Raw genomic sequence first — 10009 nt, 5'->3', positions numbered from 1 at the left:
TAATTGTGATGTGACAAGTTAATCAGCTACAGTAAAATTGAGTTCGATTCAAGGGTTTTAGGCTCACAATTATGCCATTCACAGAAAATACAGTTTCTTTACTGCCTAGAGCTTTCACAAAAGGTCACTTTTTGTAGTAAGAGTCACTTTCTCTTGATTGGAAAACTGGCTTTTACTACGTCTCTCTTCACATGCACTTTACAGTTAAATGCAGCACGCTGATTCCTGTTTTTCTGGGGTTGCAGTATAGGTATTGACAAAAACAATCTCACTTCAAGCTCCATTTTGCTCTTCTAGGGCTTTTGTCTATATTTTCTATGGTGCGATTGGGTTGATCGGACCTTGAAGTGAGATTGTTTTGTCAGTTGTATCAAACTGTAGGAAGTCACAAGTAAAATAAATGGAATCATGAAAGGTTAAGAATACGTGGGTAAACCAACAAGTAAATGTGCCAAAGTACAGTAACTGCTGGAGAACATAGAAAAGCAAATAGAGATTTAATATCCTTCCGTACAATTGCCTACAGAACACAAACATAAGAATGGCACACCATTATAAAAACATTTAAAATAAAATGACATAAACCTCCCCAGTAGTTTGGCACCTGAAAAAACATGTGAGTGCACAGTGGAAGTTTTAGAAAAAATACAAAGGTTTAGTGTCAGGGTCTCATTGCACCCACTACTGACCACACACAGTTTACACTAAATCCAGTCAAAATGCTAATAGTCTGTAGTGTGTATACAGTATGTACACACTCATAATAGCCTGTCAGCTAACTGGCTAAGGGAACACCCAGCAGCATGCCTGAGTTTGAGAAATGCTGGATCTAATAGATCATGTCATTTTAAACGTTTTGGGGTCAATATTCACTATACTGTAATTACTTTATGCCTTCCTCTTACTGTTTGTAAAACATAGTTGGAGAACGTATTAGATGCATTCTATATTACATTTAGTCTGACTAGTGTGTTTTAATGAGTAGAAAGCTATAAATTAAACTCGGCATAATGCTTAGGCCAATTTGGTATCTGTTATTCTCCTCAGATGAACCTTTGAACTCTCCAATTCCCCATCTGCGTACCTCCTCCTTCACAATGAATCAGAAGACTTCAAACTAGAGAAACCTCAACTGTGTTAATGAGGTACAGACAGATGGACAGAAACACTTCCAACATAAAAGAGGAGGCAGCACACCTGTAGCACTGACACAAACAACAATAATCTTTATTGAGACATTCAAAAACGGTGTTTTGACAGCAGAGCTGCCTTTTTCAGAGGGTTTGATTTTAGCAGCAGACAGCTATGCAGCTCAACAAACGCACACATGCATCCTCAAGCATACCAAACACACTCTTCTATAATAGAAAAGTGTGCTCCTGTTTTCTTAATGTCTCAATAAGTTGCTCTTTTTACACTGAGGCTACAGATGTGTGGTTTCTCATTGTTGTTAACTAAACTTGCATGAAAAAAACCAAAGCAGTTGAGTTATGAAAAATATTTTCAAATTGCTTGATTTTGGATTTTAAAAATCAAAAACATTTTATTGATGGTGACAAGAATGATGATGCCACCTTAATTCTACGTGATTACCTGTTTGTGGAACATATTAGCCGGCGTCCTCATAACACAATTTTATTTCTGCTGTTACCTGCATGCACACCCAGTGACAGAAATCCTCAGTGACAGAAGTCTTCATAAAATATCCCCCACTGATCATCCTTCAGCAAGATGGCAGAATGCTGCTCAGACAGCCAGAGAAGCATGTGAATGTAGGCTGGCACAAAGACAGAGAGGAGGACAGGCAGCCAGGTTGGCAGACATGCATGTCCTGTAAGCTAACGGAAAAATAGTAATGACACATATACTATGGTTGCTGTAAGCTGACCGAGTAACAGTGAAGCAGTCAAGCATGCAGACAAGTTGATAGACCACATAGAAAGATAGGCCAGCAGTCACTCAGTCATCAGGTTATAAAAAAATATGTGTGTACCCATAGCAACATAACAGTGTAACAGCAAGGATTTTAGATTTGTTTTTTGATTAACAATGGTCTAACTTGTGATTAAATCAGAAGAACAAAGAAGTGTGTGTGTGTGTGTGTGTGTGTGTGTGTGTGTGTGTGTGTGTGTGTGTGTGTGTGTGTTAATTACAGTAAAGCATCCAGGAAAAGGAGGGAATTTGTTATGGTTGTGTGCGAGTGTTGAGGGATAAAGGGTTGCCAAAATCCGACAGCTCAGCCTCATGTGCATGCCGCCTCTCTTTCTGCCTCATTGTTTGTCACTGTCAGGCAAAAGTCAACGACCAGGCAGCGGCAGAGAAGCTCCAATTGGACAAACTGTCAAGGAGCTCACAGTCGCATAAGACACATAGCAAAGTCACAGAGGACCTGTAATGCAACCCATCCTCTTTCTGCAGAGCGCTCAAGCTGGCAAAATTACAGTAACCCTTTCTTTGATGCTGATTTAATTCCGTGCTGGTGTCATATTGAAATAAGCAGAAAAACGTGAGGTTACGTTTTCATTCAGAACTTTCACACTCACATTTGTTCATATTTGTCCATTTTAGTCGAATAGGTATAAAGTGCAGCACATTTTTTGGAAAAAGTGCTTATTGTAGTAGCATACACATTTTTATTTTAAATACAGCCAATATCAGTCGAATCATTACAGATTTTGGAAAGATTTATGCAATATGTCAAGGCCTGAAAGAACAAACACATTTTGCGTAATTAACAATAGAGCATGAAGCTGTTGTTTGGTTTGTTGGGTTGTTTTTCAACAGCTGTCCTGTTTTTTTGTTTTCCTGCTAGTTAAGACCTTGTTGTAATGTGACATCATTTCTGGATGAGGTGACAAGCTCTAGGTTGTCCACATAGGCACCTAGGTAGCACAGAGGAAAAACACCCTCAGACTTTTCTGGAACACAACACGTTTTACAGCAATGCACTCTGTTGGCCAATCAAGTACATGCAAGAGCACTTACCTGATTACTTACCTGATTACTTTGTAATAAAAACAGCATATTATTAGCATATTCTAACAGAGTTGCGAAATTATATCTCATAGTGTTATAAATGAGTGTCCAGTGCTTTGGTGTTGGTAAGCCTCCAAACAAACTCACTGATGTATTGCTTAAACAGGTCAGGACCCCTTTCAATCTGAGCATTGCTATCTGAAAGCAACACACCAACACAGCACCTTGCATTTTCTTAATGTACAGCTATTAACAGTCGTTAGCAGTAACTAAAAATGATCATTTGCCACATGCATGCAAGCAAGTAAGCTAACGATATTTTTTTACAGGACTTTTCAGAACAGCAGTTAAAATGTGCTTTAGAGGAAAAAGAAAATAGATGAAGATAAGAGACAGTGAAGACAATATTCAAGCAGAATTAAGTATAAAATAAAAGGTATAGAATCAAGACATAGAACCAAAGAAAACAGTGTTTTTTAATAATGATAATAAAATGAATCATGTTATTGTACCCTATTCTGTGAAGCAGATTCTTCTGATGTAATGATGTCATGCATGCAACTGAAAAGTTTTTGAATTCTCAAATGTTGATCTACACAGGGCTGTCTATCTATGCTGTCAGTACAACTCAGAAACTTCTCCACCTTTCTCCAACACACACAAACTTGTACCCAAGTACATGACATTTGACTAAACTGCGAAAGATTGAATGACACTTGTTGTCAACACTTGAGCCTGATTTGCTTCACTTCGTGTCTGTCTGGTGTGGACTGTGCTTTGATATTTTGAGATTGCTTTACCCGGCAGCCGGTTTCACACAGCGAAAAAGTGTTGTCCTATTTTTCTTTTGCTCTCTCTGTGAATTTATAGAACGCTTGGTTGTTATATTATGTCTGAATTCAAATTTCTAGATATAGAACCAGAGATATGCAGAACTCATTTTTTGGAAGTCTAAGTCGTGTCTTCAATCTTTGAAAGCCAAGTTCAGGTCAAATCCCAAGTCTTTAGCCACAAGTCCAAGTCTAGTCTTAAGTCTCAGGCCACCAGGTCTGTCCCTAACACTGCATTGTTACATTTTATGAATTCAAAGCATGTGCTGTAGCTACCATCCATACAGTCCTGTATCTAAATTAGTTGTAGGATAAATTATGGCGTCTACTTAACACATCCCTCTAGCCCTCGGACCTGGTGGAATATTAAACTAAGTATGTTATATCACATGGAACTATAGAGATACAATTTGCCTGTTCCCAGCATTAGCACCATTTATTTTCTGAGTGTAAGTAAGCTCAGTAAAACTGAGTCCAGCGCATAGGAGACCCGACTCAGAGACCACCTCGTTCGCTTAATAGCTTACAAATCATTCACGGGCTCAATTATCATCACATGAGTTTGCGCACCCGACACAGTATCCTGGGGAGATGGATCCGTTCGTCAAGGATGCAACTACTAACTATAAAGAGACAATTTGCCTTTTCCCAGAATTAGCACAACACTTTGCTGGTTAGCTTGTTACCTGTGACGATATGTGCTAAATGCAACATCTCTTTCACATTAGCAAGAGACTGACCTATTTGGGTGCGTTTTGAATGCCTTATGAAGTTTGACGTTGATGATCCGGCATCATTTATCCTGGTGCCACACACCTTGCATGTAGTTGTTCCCTTACTGCCACTGTTGAGAAAGTTATTGAAAGCACTCCGGGATGACTTGGTGTCTTCAATGCATTTTTGGGGGATGTGAGTTTGCGCACATATACATAGCTTTTAAAAGTTTACGCTGCACATTATGACAAAGGGCAGGGGGCATCCAGCTTGTCATACGTTTCCCCAACGTATATGCGCCAATAAAAGAAAATAGAATAGAAATACTTGAATAATTTAGATTGAAAAAATTATAATCGCATGTAAACAATTTGACGAGTCTCAAAGCTCGAGGTCAAGTCTGAAGTCTTTTGGGTTGAGTTGCTTCAAATCTGAAATCAGCTGTTTGTGCAACTTAAGTGCGACTCGAGTACGAGTCTGACTCAAATCCCCATCTCTGTATAGGACAAATTATTTCTGTCAGTTAATTCTGTATAGTTTGATTTGTAGCTAGTTTTTTACATTAAAAGCTCCCTTGGATTATCACCATTTTATAAATCTGTTTGCTTAAGGTCACTTTCATTGTGTCTGTTAACTTTCTCCTTTTCACTTTGCCACTCTATTTCTCCCCTCCCCTCATTGTTTTTGTCAATCATCCCTTCCTTATCTTTTACTCCCTCTCCTTATTCCCTTTCTGCCTTTGAATTTATTTCTTGATAAAAGAAGTTTCTGCAAAGCACTCAGCAAAAGAAATTCACTGCCTTGACAAGTATTTCAAATCCAAGCTATTCTTGAGGCAAATAATTGATGAAGAGTGCCTTTTTTCGTCCGCTCAGCCCCGTTCAAACACTCCTTGTGGTATGAAGACAACTGCTCGATGGCGTACACATGTGGTGTTATATAAACTGACATTACTGACTCCAGAAACCACTTGATGTGATAAAAGCACCGCTTGTAGAGCGTCTACATGTTTTTCACCAATTGGAATATATTGATTTGTTCATTCACAAAACCTCTTAAAGCTTAAAATCATAAACATTGGCCTCCACTTAACATCAATGCAGCAGTCAAAGGTTGTTAACCCTGTGGACCCGAGAGGCTCGTCCATGAGCAAAACAACACCTCTGGTTCATTGTTTAATCATTTAATAAGATAAAGATAAAGATAAAAACGTACAGATTGTTGCGGCTAAAAGCTAGCGGTTACGGAGGTCTCATCGGGGTCTTTCTAGCCTCTACAGGTGATTTTCTATCCAGCCTGGAACTTGTGCCCTTTTTCAGGGTTGTTGAGCATTAAATCCAAACTGTTACATCCAAGATTTATCCACTTGATGTTCATAATTCATCACGTTTTTGCTCATTTTCGCCACTAGCTCCGTTCTCCATGCCGTGTGTGTCGGAAGTGAAGGCAAGCAGCATTCCAATATATGGGAGACAATGTGACCAAAGAGTTCAGTGGGAAAGATAGTAATCCCCCCAGTCAAACTAGTCTAGTATGCGATCAAAGATACATAGCGGACAAGATAGATATCAAACCGTTTTACAGAGGCGAATGGCGTCACTGGTTAGAGATTGGGCATATATTTGGGCCTTTTTTTTAAAAATCAAATGTAAATAGTATGTGCTTTATATGAGTTAAAATGGTTTTAGAGAGGAGATTGGCTTAGGTTTTACTGCTCTGTCGTTGATATCAATACATATTTGGGAGATTCATGTTCCGTTTTATTTATTTATTTGTCTTTAAGGTCTTACAGCCATTTTAAACATTCAAGTGACCTCACTGTAGCCCAAATATTCTAAGAACCCAGTTTGTCCTGAAACAATGATCATATCTTGACTGTAGACAACAGGGTTGATGTTTTATAAACTTTTTTCTAAAAGAAATCCAGATGGACAATGAACTGTAAAAATGACCTCAGGATTCAGGGGGTTCTAGAACAGCTCTTCTCAAACTGGGGGACGCCAGATAATTTCAGGGGGTCACCAAATTTTTTTTAATATTTTAGACTGTAGAATGTTTTTTACATTGCTATTTGAGTTTCGAACCTTTTTATGTGTTCAGTGCATCATTTGTAAAACCAGAGGTCCTGGAATACAGAAAGGGATCTGTTCCGGCGGATCAAAAGGAGAGAAAAAGTCAAGGGATGCATTTAAAAAATTCACAGTGCCAGAAGCACACTGGACAAGGGCAGGTGCTAGCTGATAAAACCAAACCAAACTAAACAGGAGGTGCACAAAAGTGGGTTGCAAACACCAACCTGATTATTATTGGGTGTTGCAACTCAATGAATCTTATCTAGATGATAATAAATGTCTGAGCTTTAGGTACAGTGAATTTTTTCCGTTTTGCGCCCATTTATTTGAAGGCAAATTCCGCTTTATTGTACTGCAACTTGGATTTGTTTACGTAGTCTTGGCCAATATTTCTAGTGTTTTCGTATCAATGTGTTCATTGACGTAACTTCTGAGATCTTCAAACTAAAAAACTAAATTGTCAACAAGTGGTGCTAGAGGAATCATTAAAGACCGAACCACGATTGTCTGTAAAACCAAACTAAATCATACCAATAATTGTTTAGACGTTTCAGTCCGGGTGTGGACTTTAGTGGTCTGAAGTGATGGACTAAGCACCTGGCCAGAAACTAATGTGATAAGTACTATATTTATATTGCTGATTAAAATAAAGGCCATGAAAATATTACACAGGTGGAAATAAACCACCATTTCCTTTACACTGTGGAGTCTGAGGGTTTCTGCTGTAATCCATATAGAGCCTCTTTAACAATTTTCCCTCCATGACTTTGTTGGCTCATCTAGGGAATTGTACTAGTAACCTTGTCAAAAACTATTAGGTCCGTACCAAGAGCTGCAGCAGAATATTCAGTCCAACATTTTAGCAGTTATTGAAGGTTACTTTCGGATGAATTCCTCAATTCATATTTGTTAGTTTATTCTCTCTCCTGTGTTGGTTCTCCCTTTGTGTGTAGCCTATATTGTTATAACATACACCAACATGTAGTGCATATGGAACACCAGATGCAAGTGAATAAATGATTATCTCACTGGTTAATCTGGTTCTCTGTATCCTGAAACATTGTGGCTAAGAAGTGTGTGTGTGTGTGTGTGTGTGTGTGTGTGTTGGTAGTAAAGGGCTGTGATGATGGTGATGATGGTGATGATGCATCCTATCCCCATTAGTGTTAGCCTAGATCTGTCAGAGCCTTGGTGGGTTTCTCCCTGGCAAAATCTCAAACCTAAGGAACAATGGGATGGGCCAAACACACACACACACACACACACACACACACACACAGACGCAGACACATGTTCCCAAGACAAAACAAAACAGTGTTCTGTGTGTTTAACGCACACACATACCCGGCATTACCTGGAAATTCTCACATCCACTGTCAATCTCACATCCACATAACCATAAACACACTTTCATCCTCAACCCTTGTGTGACACACAGGAAGTGTTACAATGTGGTTTGTTGTCTTTATTGTAGCTTAGCTTTGACAACATCCTATATCACACATTCAAACTGCATTCTCAATTGACCCCATTCTCACCTCCGTTAGACAATCATAGACACAGCTCTGTTATTTTTTTAGTCATTCTTTTCAACTCGACTGGTGTTGATACCGTGACCCTAGCACACCGAAGACCATCAATGCAAATGACTGATTATGTGCCGCAGGTTTCTCCTCATTATAATAGTGTTTGCCACACTGGAGATCAATAGAGTGAGTGTTGTGAACAGATCAGTGCTTTTGGAAACACAGAGTGTGTTCATCACTCAACTAATTTAACTACATGCCCAATTTATATTTCAAATCAAATCCTTTCCTAACAACATCCTTGTTTACTCCGAGAAATGATTTATCACCTTGTAGAAATACTTTGATGTGCATCTTCTTTACATTGCTTCTCAGTCGGTAACCAGACTTTAATGAGTTTTGTCCTTGCAATGCTCCCTCTGCCGTAGCTAAACTCAAGGTTGTCCTACATTCTCCGTCTTCGCTGTGAAGTTGCTGGGGTGTGGTCGTGGTGGCTTTGGCGAGAGATAACATCTTCCCTCTGTGCTCTCTTTTATGGACTTTTAACGTTGCTTTTAATTAATATCTCTGCCATTAATTTGCAGTGACACATGGCCTCCCCCCTCCACCCACCCAACCAGCCAGTCAGTCAGATTCAAGCCCCAAAGCCCTGTCAGTCTCTAAGCACTTAAGGCGAGAGGAGAGCTGTAGATGAGTGTACAATTCTTTGAAACTCTCATGGTTTTAGTGTCTTTCAGCTCAGATTTATTTATTTTTTGTTTGTCTTTCCTCTTGCCCTCCTAGTTGGTGCCAGGACTTCTTGGCCATTATCAACATTCAGCGTGACGGCACTGAGTGCGCTTTAGTGGACTACAAGACTGCTGTTCTCATTCTTTCTTACCCAAAAAGCATTTCTCATATTATGGCTATTTTCTCAATGATGGTTGTTGATAAAGTGTCTGGCCATTACGCCCACTTAGGTGTTTTTGTGATGGGGGGACGATAATGATGATAGCAGACCAGTGATGGTTGCCCTTGGTTTCATACGTTAGCAGCAAAACCGTGTTTCCCTCGATAGTTAGTCCACCCTGCAGTGTTTTCAGAAAGGAGAGAAAAACAGCGAACACTTCCCATGTGAACTGGAAAGCAAGATGTAGAAAACTTTAAAATATTGAAGCAGTGCTCACAAATCCTAATTACATATGCCAGCTTTGCAAGACCCAAGCTTCCTTATCCATTGTTTTAATATTGTATCAATATTGATTTAATTCCACGTTTTGCTATATTCAAATTATAAAGTAACCTTCTTTACCTTCAGCAGATATATGGGGTTTTATATGTGGCCTGTTTTTGCTCAGGAGCAATTTTCCTTTACATCTGAAATACAAATACATTAAAATACAAATAATGGACGTAATTCTTTTGCTCAACAACAACAAATTTGAACTAAAAGTCAGATAGAAACAATCTACATAGGACACTCCTTAGTCTATGTTTTTCCTTGAATGCTAAATGTATCAGTCTGCTTTTTTCAGACTAGACGCTACTTTTAAATTGTGTCATGAAAAATTCATTGTGATGTCAGTATTGAAACAATATGTTGTTGATCATGCTACACATGATCCAGCCAGTCTCTTTTAAACCAAACAGAATGGAGAGTGGACAGTGACGTTGCCTTCAGTGTATTTTTAAACACTCTGATGGATAAGACTTAGAGAATAGTACATACTGACCAGAGAGCAGTAATAATTAATGAAGGTTTTTATGGAAAGCACAAGAAATCCAACTGAAGAGGTCTTTGTCATTACTCTTACGCATGTGCTCTTGTTGCTGCTTTTTTATCCTGTGTGTTGTTGTTCTTGTGCCTACATTTATTTATTTTTTATTTAGGTTGTATGCCTCTCTAACCCTA

The 10009-nt window shown here is 38.9% G+C and overlaps 1 protein-coding gene across 2 annotated transcripts in view; it reads left to right on the top strand.

The window, feature by feature from the left end:
- commd10 (COMM domain containing 10) overlaps positions 1 to 10009 on the top strand; it is a 60928-nt gene that overhangs the window by 47813 nt on the left and 3106 nt on the right. Inside the window, exon 6 of one of the 2 annotated variants that reach the window (XR_004656743.1) lies at positions 1048 to 1145. The exons of the other annotated variant lie outside the window; for it this stretch is intronic. The gene's annotated coding sequence lies outside the window, so the exon portion shown is untranslated. The remainder of the gene's footprint in view (positions 1 to 1047; positions 1146 to 10009) is intronic. 2 annotated transcript variants of the gene reach the window in all.

The sequence above is a fragment of the Etheostoma cragini genome, chromosome 5, assembly GCF_013103735.1.
Source record: "Etheostoma cragini isolate CJK2018 chromosome 5, CSU_Ecrag_1.0, whole genome shotgun sequence".
In the NCBI taxonomy this organism is placed as follows: Eukaryota; Metazoa; Chordata; class Actinopteri; order Perciformes; family Percidae; genus Etheostoma; species Etheostoma cragini.
This window is presented reverse-complemented; position numbering and strand designations above follow the sequence as displayed.